This window comes from Manis javanica, chromosome 4, assembly GCF_040802235.1.
Source record: "Manis javanica isolate MJ-LG chromosome 4, MJ_LKY, whole genome shotgun sequence".
NCBI classification, from domain to species: domain Eukaryota; kingdom Metazoa; phylum Chordata; class Mammalia; order Pholidota; family Manidae; genus Manis; species Manis javanica.
In genome coordinates this window covers 22,149,482-22,164,799 of record NC_133159.1, presented here as the reverse complement: position 1 = coordinate 22,164,799, position 15,318 = coordinate 22,149,482, and the positions used below count along the sequence as shown (strand labels likewise).

At 52.5% G+C, this 15,318-nt stretch overlaps 1 long non-coding RNA gene across 1 annotated transcript; it reads left to right on the top strand.

The window, feature by feature from the left end:
* The first annotated feature begins 447 nt into the window (after positions 1-447).
* On the top strand, positions 448-5,113 carry LOC108388406 (uncharacterized). Its single transcript, XR_001851068.3, has 2 exons — positions 448-732; positions 2,441-5,113. It is a non-coding gene; the product is annotated as an uncharacterized lncRNA (long non-coding RNA).
* Positions 5,114-15,318: the final 10,205 nt, after the last annotated feature.

Genomic DNA, 15,318 nt, shown 5'->3' with positions numbered 1-15,318 from the left:
TGCTGCAGGTGAAGGAAGGAGCAGCCATACAGAAAATGAACAGAACCCCCTGCCCACATGGAGCCTCCATTCTTTCTACATATAGTGTCATTGTCACATGTCATAAGTGAATTTCCTTACTCCAGAATGTGTACAGGAGTGCCCGGGACAGGAGGCCAATGAAGAACAGCTGCTCCACAGACCAGGCCTGGCCTCAGTGAAAGGGCAAACCAGGGCCTGACTCCATTGTGTTCTGCATCCTCCATCTGAAATAACTATGTCCCCAACATGACCCCTTTCCTGGAGAGTTCCTGCACAAACTACTCCAGCCAATCGGGACCTGGATCCTACTCCAGCCAATCAGGACCCAGATCCTACTCCAGCCAATCAGGACTCGGGTTCTCCCCCCACCAGTCAGCAAGAAGCCCACCAACTCCCCAGCCAATCCACCAGAGCCACAACCATCATCCCACCAACTAACTCTAGACCCAGCCAATCAGCCAAAACCGTACCCCTCACCCCACCAACCACCCCTAGAGCCCTATAAAACCTTTGTGTTTTTGAAACGCTCTCTCTCTCTCTGGTGCAGATGAGAGATTGAGTTCTAGCTGGCCTGAATAAAGGCTCTTTGCTTTTATATTGGTGTTGGCTCCTCGGTGGTCTTCTGGGTTCGTGACTTTGGGCATAACATTTGGGGGCTTGTCTGGAATCCCAGAGGCCCCCAGGACCCCCAACCCGGAGGGCCAGTGGCTGGTGAGTGCACTCAGTTATCTGTCTGTCTTTGTCTGTCTGTGTCTCACTGTTTTTGTTTGCGAACAAGCCTGTATAAGCCTGTAGGAGCTCCAATCTGTATCAGGGTTGGCATTGACTTAGGCAGACGCGCTGGCAGGTCACTGACCGGGGGTCTTGGGAGACGTCCCTTGCCCCTGTCTGGAGAACCAAGTCCTCATCTGTGAGGAAAGTCGGCCGCTGCAGTCTGACAAGCCCTCAACTTACTTTCAGTTTTGCCTCCGTGGCCGCGGCAGATTCTTCTCTGTAGGTGCCTGTTGGTTGTTATGTTTATCTTAGTCTTCTTGTTGATGGAAGAAATGGGACAGATCCAGATGACCCCCCTTGTCTCTCATGACAGACCATTTTTCAGACATTAGGGAGAGAGCCCACAATTTGAGCATGGACGTCAAAAAGGGAAAATTTCGTGTTTTCTTCACCTCCAAGTGGCTGTCCTTTAACTTTGGCTGGCTGCTGGAGGGAACTTTTGATCTAACCACGCCTTTACAGGCTAAAGATTATCTTCAGGAAAGAAGCCCAGGGCCGTCCAGGCCAAATTCCCTACATCTTGGTCTGGCAGGACCTGATTGAGAATCCGCCCTCAAGGCTTAAACCTTTCCTTCCATCCAGGACAGGTTCCATGCCCAAAGTCTTGGCCCTATGGGATCCAGTCCCAAAGTCTCAGAGAGACTCAGAACTTAAAGAAACCAAACCCTCCCTTTACCTGGTCCTGCAGGACACCATCTCAGAGGAGTTAATCTTTCCACCACCCTATCAGCCCCTCCCAACAGTCCCACCAGCAGAGCCAGTAGAACCTGATGGAGGAGAACCGGTTTCAGAAGAACTGGTTCCAGAAGAACCAGTTCCTGTTCCTGAAGGAGGAATGCCTGCTGCGGGGACACAGGGCCAAGTCAGTCGGGCGGTCCTCAGCCAAGGACCCTCTGACTCAACTGTCCTCCCCCTGCACACCGCAGGGCCCCCTGATGAAACAGGAGGACAGCCAATGCACTATTGGCCGTTCTCCACTAGTGACCTCTATAACTGGAGAACTCAGAATGCTAAGTTTTCAGAAAATCCCAAAGATCTTATTAACCTTTTAGACACTGTTCTTTTTACCCATCAGCCCACTTGAGATGATTGCCAACAGCTCTTACAGGTTCTTTTTACCCCTGAGGAGAGGGAAAGGATCCAGGTGGAAGCCTGAAAGTCAGTTTTGGCTTTTCCTCTCTCTTGTCCAAACTGGGACTACAATTCCACAGAAGAAGGTAAGGAGAGACGCCAGGTCTATCACCAGACTCTGTTGGCAGGTCTCAGGGCGGCTGCACGAAAGCCCACTAATTTGGCTAAGGTATATAATGTTCAACAAGGCAGGGATGAAAGTCCAGCGGCATTTCTAGAAAGGATCATGGAGGCCTTCAGACAGTACACCCCCATGGATCCTGAAGCTCCAGAACTTTAAAAGAGACCTTAACTAAACTAGCCCTAGAGACTGGCAGGGACTGGGTGACTCTCCTCCCCTTTGCCCTTTATCGGGTGCGTTAACTCCCCATATAAGATGGGACTTACTCCTTTTGAGATCATGTATGGCATCCCTCCACCCATTATTCCCACCCTCAAACCTGAGGTACTTGCTGAATTTGATGATCACCAACTCCTTTTTTCCCTCCAAATGTTGCAACAAACCCATGAGCAGGTCTGGCCTAAGCTGAAAGCTCTTTATGAGACCAGAACCCCTCCAGAACCGCACCGCTACCATCCAGGTGACTGGGTGTACGTCTGGAGACACCAACACCAGACACTTCAACCACACTGGAAGGGACCCTACATCGTGATCCTGACCACTCCCACCGCTCTCAAGGTTGACGGGATTACTCTCTGGGTCCACTGCACCCACGTCCGACCAGCTGACCCACATGCTGTTCTCAAGGACTTTGTTCCAGGATGGAAAAGTCAGCCAGACAAAGACAATCCTCTAAAGCTAAGACTGCACCCTTCTCACTTACCCCACTAATGTTGCTTATGCTATGCCTTCCTCATGCCAAAACCCGCGACCCTAACCCTCATACCCCCTATAATAGTACATGGCAAATCATTACCCCAGCTTCCCAACAGGTAGTAGTCCAGTTAATGGGACAATACCGTAGGGGGACCTGGTGGCCTACCCTCACTGTGGACCTGTGCACTCTCTTTAAACAAGACCCTTGGCACGAAGGTAGAATAGGGATACCAGGATGCGGTACCCAGACTTCCATGAAAGAACTCCAAAATACCTGCTTCTATGTATGTCCAGGCTCCCAGGCCGACAGTGCCAAGATCTCACAGTGTGGTGGGTGGGCAGATTTTTTCTGTAAAAATTGGGGTTGTGAACAGACTGGGACATGCTATTGGCTGACAGGAAAGCCTCCCCCAGGCCTCATAAAAATCCAACGAAATACATCTCACACCCAATGCACGACTAATCCCACCTGCAACCTAATTGACATCTCCTTTACAGACGCAGGAAAAAAAGAAACAAACTGGGAAGAAGGGCATACGTGGGGACTACGACTCTACCAGAGCGGATATGATAATGGGGTCTTGTTTATGCTCAGGCGACTCGAAAGGCCTCTAGCCAGGCCCCAGAGAATAGGCCCAAACCCTGTGCTAGCACCTCCTCCACCCAAACCTCAGACAACTCCTATCTCCCCATCGCCCTCCCCTATACCTGCCATAACGTCTGCGTCCAATAACACCTCTGATGCAGACACAATCACCCCCATCCTGACCTCCCTCCCACAGGACCCTCCCTTCCGCAGCCCCTCTCAACATCCACTTTGAGATCTGATGTTCCAAGCTTACAGGTTCCTCAATGCAACCAAATCCAATCTTACCCGATCTTGCTGGCCTTGCTATGACATCCAGCCTCCCTTCTATGAGGGAATCGCAATGTTGGGTCATTACAACACAACTTCCAACCCTAATGCCTGTAGATGGCACCAAAAGACTCAAGGATTCACTTTATAGTCAGTGTCAGGTTACGGCCTCTGTTTAGGAAACCCCCCCTTCAATATCAACCCCTCTGTAACAAAACCGTAAACCCCTCTAGTCCAGACTATTATGTACCCGCCCAAGAAGGATGGTGGGCCTGCTCGACAGGCCTGACACCTTGTGTCCATGGGCAGGTCTTAAATAAGACTAAAGGATTTTGTGTCTTAGTCCAGCTTCTTCCTAAAATCCTATATCACTCAGAAGAAGAAATATATCAGATATTTGAGTGAGATCAGACGTGCTAGGAGAGAACCCATTTCAGCATTAACAATTGCAATGCTCTTTGGAATAGGGCTGACAGGAGTTGGGACTGGAGTAGCTTCATTAATGATGCAAAGCTCCCATTATAACAGCTTGAGAGCTGCAATAGATTTAGAACTTGAGAGAATAGAAACCTCCATCTCCCACCTTCAAGAATCCTTAACCTCTTTATCAGAAGTTGTCCTCCAGAACAGGAGAAGTTTAGGCTTAATTTTCTTACAACAAGGAGGGTTATGTGCAGCCCTAGGGGAAGAATGCTGTTTCTTTACAGATCACTCGGGAATTGTCAAAGAATCTATGGCTAAAGTCCGGGAAGGCTTGGCCAAACGCAAGAGAGAACAGGAACAACAACAAGGATGGTTTGAATCTCTGTTTAACAATTCCCCATGGTTAACAACCTTAGTCTCCACCCTAATGGGCCCTCTAGTTATACTGTTACTCTTGCTTACCTTTGGACCATGTATCCTCAATAGACTGATGACTTTTATCAAAGATAGAATTAATACAGTCCAGCTAATGGTGCTAAGACAGCAGTATCAGCCTTTGTCTCCTTACAACTGTGAAACCCCATTAGACCCATGATTGGGTCCCCTCTTACGATCCAAAGAGACTAGGTGAATGAAAGGGCAAACCAGGGACCAACTCCATTTTGTTCTGTGTCCTCCATCTTAAATAACTATGTCCCCAACATGACCCTTTTCCGGGAGAGTTCCCGCGCAAACTACTCCAGCCAATCGGGACCCGGATCCTACTCCAGCCAATCGAGACCCAGATCCTACTCCAGCCAATCGGGACTCGGGTTCTCCTCCCACCAGTCAGCAAGAAGCCCACCAACTCCCCAACCAATCTTCCAGAGCCATGACCATCACCCCGCCAACTACTCCTAGACCCAGTCAATCAGCCAAGACCCCGCCCCTTACCTTACCCCACCAACTGCCCCTATAGCCCCATAAAACCTTTGTGTTTTTGAAACTCTCTCTCTCGCTCTCTCTCTCTCTCTCTCTGGAATCTCACCCCTGCTTTGGTGCAGATGAGAGATTGAGCTCCAGCTGGCTTGAATAAAGGCTCTTTGCTTTTGCATTGGTGTTGGCTCCTTGGTGGTCTTCTGGGATTCGCGACTTTGGGCATAACACTCAGGTCCCTAAGCACCCCAGGCTGGGCAGGATTTCACCGCTGGAGCAGCACAAACCACAAAACACGATGCATGCAATGGGCCAGGCACAGAAATTATGCAGAGAAGAGATAAACTCCACATGGGTGCTGCAGAAACGGAGGAGGAAATCAGGGAGGGCCACTGGGAGGCGTTTGCAGGGCAGGAAGGAGGGCTGAGCTCTTCCTTCCCATCCAGGCCTCTTTGTGCTTCACTAGAGCTCCAGCCCCAGGGAAGGAGGGAAGCGGGGCAGGGCCTGCAGGCCACATCCATTTGGTATTTGTCCCAGAGCAGTGGGTGAGGAGCCACCGAGGGTTTTAAACTGCAACATGACATAGTTTGATCTTCATTACAGAGCAGTACTGGGAGCCAGAGGAAGGAGCTTTATACAGTGGAAATCTCTTTGCTGCTTTTTCCCTCTGAAAATACATTTAAAATTGCCAACAACAAAAATAAAATCCCCTCTAATCCCACCCCCAGAGATATTTCCTCCTAGATATTATACCTTCCTACATATACATAAGCGCTTACAGGCACACCTGAGACACGGCGGCTTCAGTCCCAGACCACCGCGGCAGCGAGAACATCGCAACAAAGCAAGTCAAGTGACTTTTTAGGTATCCCAGAAATGTAAAAGGTATGTTGACACTCTAACGCAGTTTATTAAGTGTGCAATAGCATTACATCTTTAAAAAAATGCACAAAATTCAAAAATGCTTTATTGCTAAAAAATGTTCACCATCACCTGAGCTTTCAACAAGTGGTAATCACTGATCACAGACCACAGTAACTAATGCAATAGTAATGAAAAGATTTGAAATATTGAAAGAAGTACCAAAATGTGACACAGAGACACCAAGTGAGCAAACGCCGTTGGAAAAATGGCACCAATAGACTGACTTAATGCAGGATTGTCAGAGGCCTTCTGTTTTTAAAAAAAATAGAGTCTGTGAAGCACAATAACACAAAACACATAAAACAGGGTTTGCCTGTATAGGTTTTATATAACACACACACACACACACACACACACACACCTCTCAAAGTATTGATTTATTCCATGAATATTGCTGGTGCCTACTATGTGCCGGGCAGAGCCCCCAGTGACCGGGGCTCATGGAGGCCCACTCTGCTCAGCAGCTCCCAAAGCCCCCAGCAGAGGCCTTGGTGAAGCCGGGAGTCCTGGTGCCCCACGAGCAGCCCCAAACCTCCCTGGCAGTGTGGGGTGGAACAAAACACAGGCTTCCAAGGGGACACACCTCAGGTTGAATCCTGGCTCAGACACACACGTGCTATGTGGCCTTGGCCGGGTTGCTTTACTTCTCAGAGACATATTCCCAACTCTTACACGGAGACTAAGATTGCCACCAAACAGAAAGAAAGAAATGGAGCAGGACAGCAAAGTCCCTGGTGTGGTGCCTGGAAGGTACCTGATGTTCAGTAAACAGGGGCTTTCCCTCTGCTTCTCTGGCCCCTCCAAGGCCCCTGTCTCGGAGCTCCAGCTGCTGAGCATTTTGAAGCGCCATCAGATCATAACCAAGACATGGATGGATGATGCTGGGCTGTCAGTGTCCCAGTGCTTTGTGACCCTCAGCCTGCTGGAGCCCACTGCCTGCCTGGCATGTGATCAGAGCCTTTCTTTAATTTACAGCCTGGTGACCCTCACTGGCTCCCAACACCCAGATGTCTCCCAAGGCCTCTGAGGACAGAGGTTGGGGCTGGGCCTCCACCCTACCCAGGACCCAGATTCCAGGGGCGGGCAAGTACTGGCCTCAGCTGTGGGGAGTGGAGGGCCTGGCTAGGAGTGAGCTGGACTTTCTGCTCCCAGGTTGCACAGGGACCTGGGAATCCCCACTGCCACTGAGGAATCCTGAGAGGGGAGCAGAGTAGTGAGAGGCCATGGAGCCAAGTCACACAGGGCCAGGTTGAAGGGACTATGGGAAGGGGGCTGCTGAGGAAGGACTGCAGTGGGCCCCAGGGACCAGCAGGGCCTGCCGGGGGGACTCAGATCGGCCCACAGCGTTAAGGTTCCCTGAAGCTTGGAAGAAGGAGCCTGTGCTCCCCACACCCTGCTCAGCAGGCCAGAGGCCCCGCATAGGGCAGACCCCCTGCCCCCAGGAAGGCTCAGGGGCTGCCTGAATTTCCTGCCACCAAGCACCTTGTAAAGCGCTTCCTCCTCCTTTCACTCTCCCTCTCTCTGCAGCTTCTCTGTGCCACACTCGGGACAGATGACCTCCATGCGAGGTGCAGGCCAATGAGAAGGGAGCTCACGCTGCCCCTCCCATGTGGCAGGAGGGCCTGACCCTAAGGCCCTTCACTCAGATAGCCAGTGAGGCTCCTTTGTGCTCATCCTCCTTAGAAGCTGCCCCTCATGCCCCCTGGGTCTCATTTCACCTATTCCAGGTGCAGATCCTAAAGTTGGTCTCTGCTGAAAGGGTCCCAGCTCCACCCTCATCAGGGAGAGCTCTGGGCACTGCCCCTGCAAGAGATAACCCAGACTTGGGTCCAAAGGCAGCAATGCTTAGAACCATCTAGTGCACCTCTCTTCCCCCCATTTTTCAGAGAGGAAACTGAGGCCCCAAAAGGAGAAGAGGCTTTCTCAAGGTGCCACTGCAGTCTGGAGACAAGCTGCCCCTTCCCTCGCCTCCTTTCACTCCTTCTCTCCCCTTGTCCATCTCCCCCATGTTGGTTTCCTGCCACCCAGTTTCTGTGGCTTGCCCCAGGTCACTCAGGACTGTGCTGTGTGTGCCCACAGGGCCTTGGGAGTCGGGCAGACCTGGTTCAAAGCCCAGCCGCCCTCTCCCAGCCACGTCATCTGACCGGAGTCTGAGCTCCTTGGAGCCTCAGTCCCTCTGGGGAACGGGGTTAATCCGAGCCCACCTGCAGGACTCTGGGAGGAATTGAGGGAACATGGGGAAAGGGCTTATTAGCGCTGGCCTGATGGACCCTTATGGAAAGATGGGGGAAAGGGCAGAGACAGACAGACACAGACAGCCAGACAGCCAGACCATCGGAACAGGCCAGGACCAGGCCTCCTGACGCCCCCTCCTCGGCTGCCATGATGACAAAGGGATGATAAAGGACCTACTGTGTGCTGGGCCTGTCCTAGGCTGTGTTTAAAGGGCATGTGAAGGTGACTGTGGGCATTTTGCTCATTTTAATGCTTAAAAAGAGGACAGTATGGGCTCATTGACTGCAGAGCAGTGACAATTATTTTCAACTCCAGCTTAAGGCAGCAGCTCCTTCCTCTCACCACCCATCCTGCTGAGCCTCTGCCCATCCTGGAGCAGCAAGACCCCCCTCCACACACACACAGATACCCCCTATACCAGCCCCCTGAATGCTATCCTGGGTGAGCCTTGGAACTGTTCACGAGGTTTGACCAGCAGCTTGTGAAGAGGCAGGAAGCAGGATCCTGTGTTCTGTGCTACACGGCCAGCCTTTTAGTGGGAACTGAAACCCTCTCTAATGTCAGGCAGCTCTGAGTCCTCCACCAGCCCCTGGGAAGCCCGGCTCAGGGGCAGTCGGCCCACCCACTATTGGTGTTTCCTGGAGGAACAATGGAGCATGAAGGGAATGCAGTCTCAGGTGGTCAAGGAAGACCTCTTGAAGGACGTGACATTTGAGCTGAGACAGTCATAGAATCTCAGAGCTGATCCTCCAGCCTCTGAGATTATGACCTAGAATCCTTCTGAGGTCAGGGGTGACATGCGCAGGAGACAGGAACACAGCAGGGTGCATGCGATGCTGGTGCTCAGCCTCAGAGCTGAGGGGGTCTCGCAGCCTCAGAGCTGAGGGAGTCAGCTCAGCCTCAGAGCTGAGAAGTGGTGGGGACCAGGTCTCAGCAGAGAGCCTAAGGGTGACTGTCTGGGGGCAGAAGCTGCCAAGCTCCAGCCAACTGACTGTCCAGGCCACACCCAGCATGGTCAGACCTCCTGATTTTTCAGAAGAGGAAATCAGATTCTTATGTGTGACACCCCAATTTTTAAACATTGCCAACTGATTAAATCTTTTACAGAAGACATTTTGAAAGGGAAAAAGAGCCCATCAACCAAACTGATACATCCTATAGGCCATCCTTTTGCAACTCCTGACCTAGTCCAATGCCCACATTTCACACTGGGGGGGCAGGGGGCACTGAGGTGCCCCTCGCTCTATCTCTTTCACTCTGCCCCTCCCAACCGTGGCACCTCATCTCTGCCTCTCTCCTTGGCCTTCTATCTCCATGCCCATCTTTCCCTCCCTCCTTCCTTCCTCCCCTTCTATGTCAGTTGTTTATTTTCAGAACCTCAAAATCCTTTCCAAGCCTCCCCAAGCCTCTGACATTTACTCTTTGGAATCAGAATATTTTCTATTTCTCTTTCCCAGAGCGAGGCTGCTGGGTGAGATTTCCCCAAGGATGTTGCCCGCCCTTCTGGAGGTGAAGTGTGGGGAGCAGAGCTGGCTTATGTCAGCCCAGCACCACTGTGTCAACCAGCCAGTATTAGGCACCCACTGTACACCCAGCCCTTCTCATGAGCCATCTCATCCAGTCCATCCAGAACCCTGCAGGGCTGCCTTGGCTATCTGCACACATCCGATGAATAAACCCAGCCTTGGAGCAATAAAACCACAAGTCTAAGGTCACCTAGCAAATGAGAAGCGGGGCGGCGGGGAAACCACACCTCTCTGTCTCCAGGTCGTCCGTTTTCCTCCTCTGTGCTCTGCCTTCAAGGCCCGGGTGCTGGTGCATTCAGGACTTGCAGCATCTGGGGAGACCAGGGTTCAGGGGACACAGCATCCGTGCAGAGGGAGCAGCAAGAACAAAGGCACAGAGGCAGGAACAGCACGTGTATCAGGGGCCAGCAGGGGGCTGGGGTAGGAAGTTCCGATCTGAGAGCATAAAGGGATGAGCACAGCTACAAAGGCCAACTTGGCTGGTGTGAGTCAGGAAGCTTTGGTTGCAAATGACAGAAAACCCAGCTCATCCTGGCTGAGCTGAAAAAGAAACACACTGGCTCATGCGAGTGGGCAGTCCAGAGGGGAGGCGTGGGGTGCGAGAAAGGGCTGCTCCCAGAAGGGAAATGACCTGGGCAGACAAAAATAAGGTGGAAGAGAGGAAGAGGAAGAGGAGAAACTGGGGGAAGGAGGAGGAGAAGAAGGAAAAGGAAGAGAAGAAAGAGGGAGAGAAATACCTAATGTCACAGAGCACGTGCTATGTATCAGGCACTATTCGGAGCATTTCACATGCACTAATTCATTTATTCTCATAACAACTGAGTGAGGTCCATAGTGTTATTATATGCACTTTATAGATGATAAAACTGAGGCTCAGAGAAGTTAAGTAACTCATTCAGAGCCATGACCAAGCCACAGTTTTGACCAAGATAGTCTGACTTCAAAGGTGGGATCTTAACCTCCGCACTGCACAGCCCTCCTATAGGACTGTTAAGGGGCCTAATCAAGGTCAGCCTCACCTGCAAAGCTGAGTGGCTTCCTTCTGTAGGAGATGAAGAGCTCTGGAATGTTCTTAAGCAGAGTGAGGGCTGACATGGTCAGAGCTGTACCTGAGGACCATGTAGGAGTAGGTCTGGGGTGGGTGGGAGAACTGGGCAGGGTACAGGCAGGGCCAGTGAGGGCCCCGTGTAGGTAGGACAGTAGGGAGGGAAAGAAGGGTACCCATGTGAGATGACGTTAATGACCTCTGGGCCATTTGCCTTTGTGCTGGTTGAAAGTGATAATGAAAGGGGCCTGGAGGATACCCAGCCTGGCCCTGAAGATGCACCTGGGCTTGTGTCTTTCCTGGTGCTCCTCGCACTCAAGAGGAAGCAGCCAGCGCCAGGTTCTGCACACTCTCCCCATTGCTGGGCCACAGGAACAGGAAGGGCAGTCCAGCTGGCTCTGCCCAGGATGGATGAAAAATGTCTGAGCTGTCTACAGTCCTGCTACCATGTTCTCCCGCCAAAGGGAAAGGCCAGGGATTCCCTGGGGACCCAGCTGGAGTCAGGGACATAGCCTATCTCCTTTGGGTTCTGTTTCCAGACAGAATAGAGGTTGACTCCAAGTAAGATGGTTGGGACCATTCACGGAAAACTGACTTTATCAGAGAAGGAAACAGACATGGAAAAATCCATCACCCGCTGTCCCATATTGGAGCAGTGGGGGTGGGTGGGTGGGGAGCAGAAAGCAAAGCCAGGCTCCGGAGAGGGCAGGGCTGATTCTTTCCCACGGCCAGCGTGGAGAGCAGCAGCATAGACCCACTGGCTTCTTCCTCATTGTCATCCAGCACAGGCCTAGGGGAGGCTCTGCTCTACAAGCCCAATAAGGGCCATCAGAGAGGTGGCCCTCTCCTCAGCTCCCTAGTGGCCGACTTAGTTCTGATGTTGGACCTGGCTGTCTTTTCTTTCCAGTCCTTGTCTCAGCTCAAAATCCATCACAATGGCATAAAAGTAAACCCATCCCGGCACTCAAGATCATCATTCAACCATCCCAGGGTTCCCTCCCAGTTCTCTGGGCTTCAACCAAATCAAACAACCTACAGGTCCTTTGTTATTTTCCCATTCATTCACAAACATTAATTGAGTGTTTATGATGTGCCAGGCTCTGTCTGTTGGACATTGGTGGTACAGAGGTGAACAAGACAGGCTCAGCCCTCCAGCCCAACAGGGCAGAGATGCCACACACATAGAAACTGTCCCTGCTGAAAACATCCTGCTTCTGTGCTTTGTTCCTGTTGTTCCGTTTGACTGACCAATCCAGCTACTAACCTATCACCTGTGTCTGTAATCCTGAATACATAGCTGTAACTGGGGAAACTGAGACCAGGGCCAGAACAGAGACACGGCCAAGTCCTGCCCTTCCTCCTAGGTCCCCTCTCAGCGGTGGCCCTACCACCCCCAGGCCGAAAACACACCATCCCTCATCCTCCCTTTCCTTCACCTGCCCTTCAAGTCAGTCACCAAGGCCTGTTGCCTCTAAACCCCGAATGCCCCTGAAGCCACCCCATCCTCTTCTGCCTCAGCCCCGTGCCCCCCGTACCCCCCGCACCCCCCAGTCTTGCTGCCTCCTGCCCTCCCGTTGAATCCAGCACCGCATGGGAACCAGGGTCCTTTCAAGTGCATGACCTGACCCAGCAGTTTGTTCAAACACTTTCAGTGGCCACCCAGAGGACGCAGCGTGCTTCCCAAAGTCCCCTGCATGGCATCAGGGCCACCCCAGGCCCAGCTCCCATTCGCCTCTCCGCCCCCGGCCTTCTCTCTCCCCCTCACAGGATGGACTCTAACCAGACACTTGGCCGGGGGCCCCAGGGCCCCAGCGGCTCTCCCCAGGGCCTCTGCACAGCTGTCTCCCCTGCTGGTGCCCTTTCCCCTCCCACTGGTCACTTCTCACTTTTTCAAGACCACACAAGCATCACCTCTGCAGGGAAGGTTTGTCTCCCTTGACCAGACCGGGTTCCATCCTAGATGTTCCCAGAGCTCTGACTGGCAGCCAGCTCCTGACTCCTCCGCTCCACATTCTCAGTTCGCTGCTGCCAGAGGGGACAGAGCAGAGAGGCACGCCTGCTTCTCAATCACGTGGTCCTGCAGTGCTCACTCCTTGCAACCCACAGGCAGGAGCTGGTCCCACGGCCCCAGCCAGACTGGGGGGCTGGGCAGGGCAGTTCCCCCGCGGGCGCCCCGTCCGGCAGTGTCTCCTCCGGGCCCCGCACCGCCCTCACTGCCTGGCATAGTCACTATATTAGTTTGCTGGGGCTGCTGTAACAAAATACAACAAACTGGGTGACTTAGAACTACAAGAACTGATTGTCTCACAGGCCTGGAGGCCAGACGTCCTGTATGAAGGTGTCAGCAGGGTCGCGCCCCCTCTGAAGGGTCCGGAGAAGAATGTTTAGGCCCCTCTCCGGCTCCTGCAAGCACCACGGCTTATAGATGCTGCCTTCACCCGGCATCTCTTCACTTTATCTTTCCTCTGTATCCAAATTTCCTCTCTTTATAAGGACGCCCATCATATTGGATTAGCACCCACCCTAATGAGCTCATTTTAATTCATTACCTCTGGAAAGACCCTATTTCCAAGGAAGGTTACATTCTGAGGTACTGGGGGCTAGATCTGGAACACATATTTTTTGCGGGACACAATTCAACATGCAATGATCGATCATCAGCTCCACTTCAAGCGACAGGGACATCTCAGCCTTGCCCACCACCACCATCAACTTCATCCAGGGGCCTGGACGAGGTGGTTAAGAGTCTAGGCTTTTTGAGGAAGAGAGAAGTGGGTTCAAGTCCTTCTTTCCAAGGGAGCAATTTTCATGAGAACACCAGCCGGCAGAGGGGCAGGGAGAGGAGCAGAGAGGCGCAGAGGAAGGGCCTTAGCTCAGAACACGGCCTTTCCAGCTGGTCTTTAATGTTGCACATTTTGAAATGTGATGCACGAGAAAAAAAAGGACTCAGTTGAAATGGAAATGCATTATGATGGATAAAAAAGGGAGAAAATGGAAACTGCATTTCCTTTCAAAACATGTTTTATGCCATTCTTGAAAGGGAATCTCCTGCAAAAGCTGCCCTGACACTAATTGAGGTGATTGAGATGAAGGGGCCCCAGGCCTTGGGTTCCCCAGTGGAAAGATGCTGCAGTAATCATGGCCGGTGGCTGTAAAGCCCAGCTCCTTGGAGACACAGCCCAGAGAAGAGGGTCTCCTGGGGATGGTGGGGAGCCTGGGAGGAGCCAGGAGCCCCACTGGCCCAACTTGCTGCGTGACCCTGGGGAGGTCACTTACAGACTTCAAGCCCCTCTTCCCCTGCCTCCAGCAGCCACAGCCACCCCAACTCCCTCTAGGGTCAGGAGGTAAAAGGTCACAGGTCAGGCCGCTGACTATGCAGGGGAAGGAGCACAGAGGATTTAGGAACGTTGTAAAAACTGGAGGCAGGCAGTTCACTTCCATAGGCATAGTTACGGGTTCACTGCACCCCTGCTGGAGCCAGCCCTGCAGAGGCGCCAGGACCCAGGGCTCTACTCTAACATTGGCCCCATCAGGCAGCCCTCCTCCAGGCGGGGGCTCAGGGCCCACGGACAGGCCAGCCCCTTCGCACCTCTCAGGAGCTGAGGATCCCTGTATAGGAGAAATAGGGAGAATCTGTGGGGTCCTTCAGGGGGCAGGAGGATCACAGCTCTGCAGGGTCACTGGTGCCATTGCTCCACATGGGGTAGTTCATCTATCCCTCCCAGCAAACCACACCATCTCCATTTTGCAGATGAAGAAATGGGCTGGAAAGTTCAAGGGATGAGCCCAAGTCACACAGCAGGACAGTGGCAGAGCCTGGGCTCCAACCAGGACCTCCTGGGTCCAAATCCGATGCCTTGCCCAGCCTCACCCCAGAGTTCCTTACGAGTGGGCGTCTCCCCTGCAGCCTGCGCACCCCGTCAGAGCAGAAGCCCTGCTTCATGCCCTTGTCTGTGGAAAACTCATTAAAGGTACTCCTGAGCCCTGCCCACAGCTGCTGCATCCACGTGTCTGGGGCTGGTGGGGGCGGCCCACAGGCAGCTTTTTAAAACTTCCCCAGGAGTTATAGCCAAGGACCCAAATATCTTACTGCCATATAGCCCCAAATGCCTCTCTCTGTCATTGGACCTGAGGGGCAGGTAATGTGCTGCGTGCTTTAGGAATAGTGAGTCATTAAACCTCATGGCAACCCAGGGAGGTCTGCACTGCTACATCTCCATTTCACAGGCAAGGAAGCGAAGGCATGGACCAACTGAGCAATTTGCCCAATGTCACCCAGCTGGTGAGCTGGCACTGAGCCTATGACAACCTCAGACACAAGCCAGAGTCAGTGCCTCTCACCCTACACTAATGCTGATACTAGCACACGTCCTATAATGAGAGTAACAGCAATGGGTCACACCGCCATGTACTCACCGCACCACAGGCCCTGCCAGAGTCTCACCCAACGTCGCCTGCTCGGAGTCAGGGATTATTAGTAACGCCATCTACAGGCAGAGGGGCTTGGTTCCCTGCCTGAGGTCACACAGCTGGTACTTTTCAGAGCAAAGATTTAAACCCAGGGCCTTCCCATCCTATCACAGACTCACTATTCTCTCCATGGACCCCACTAACTCTTCACAGATAAAGACAGTAACATTTATTGAGCATT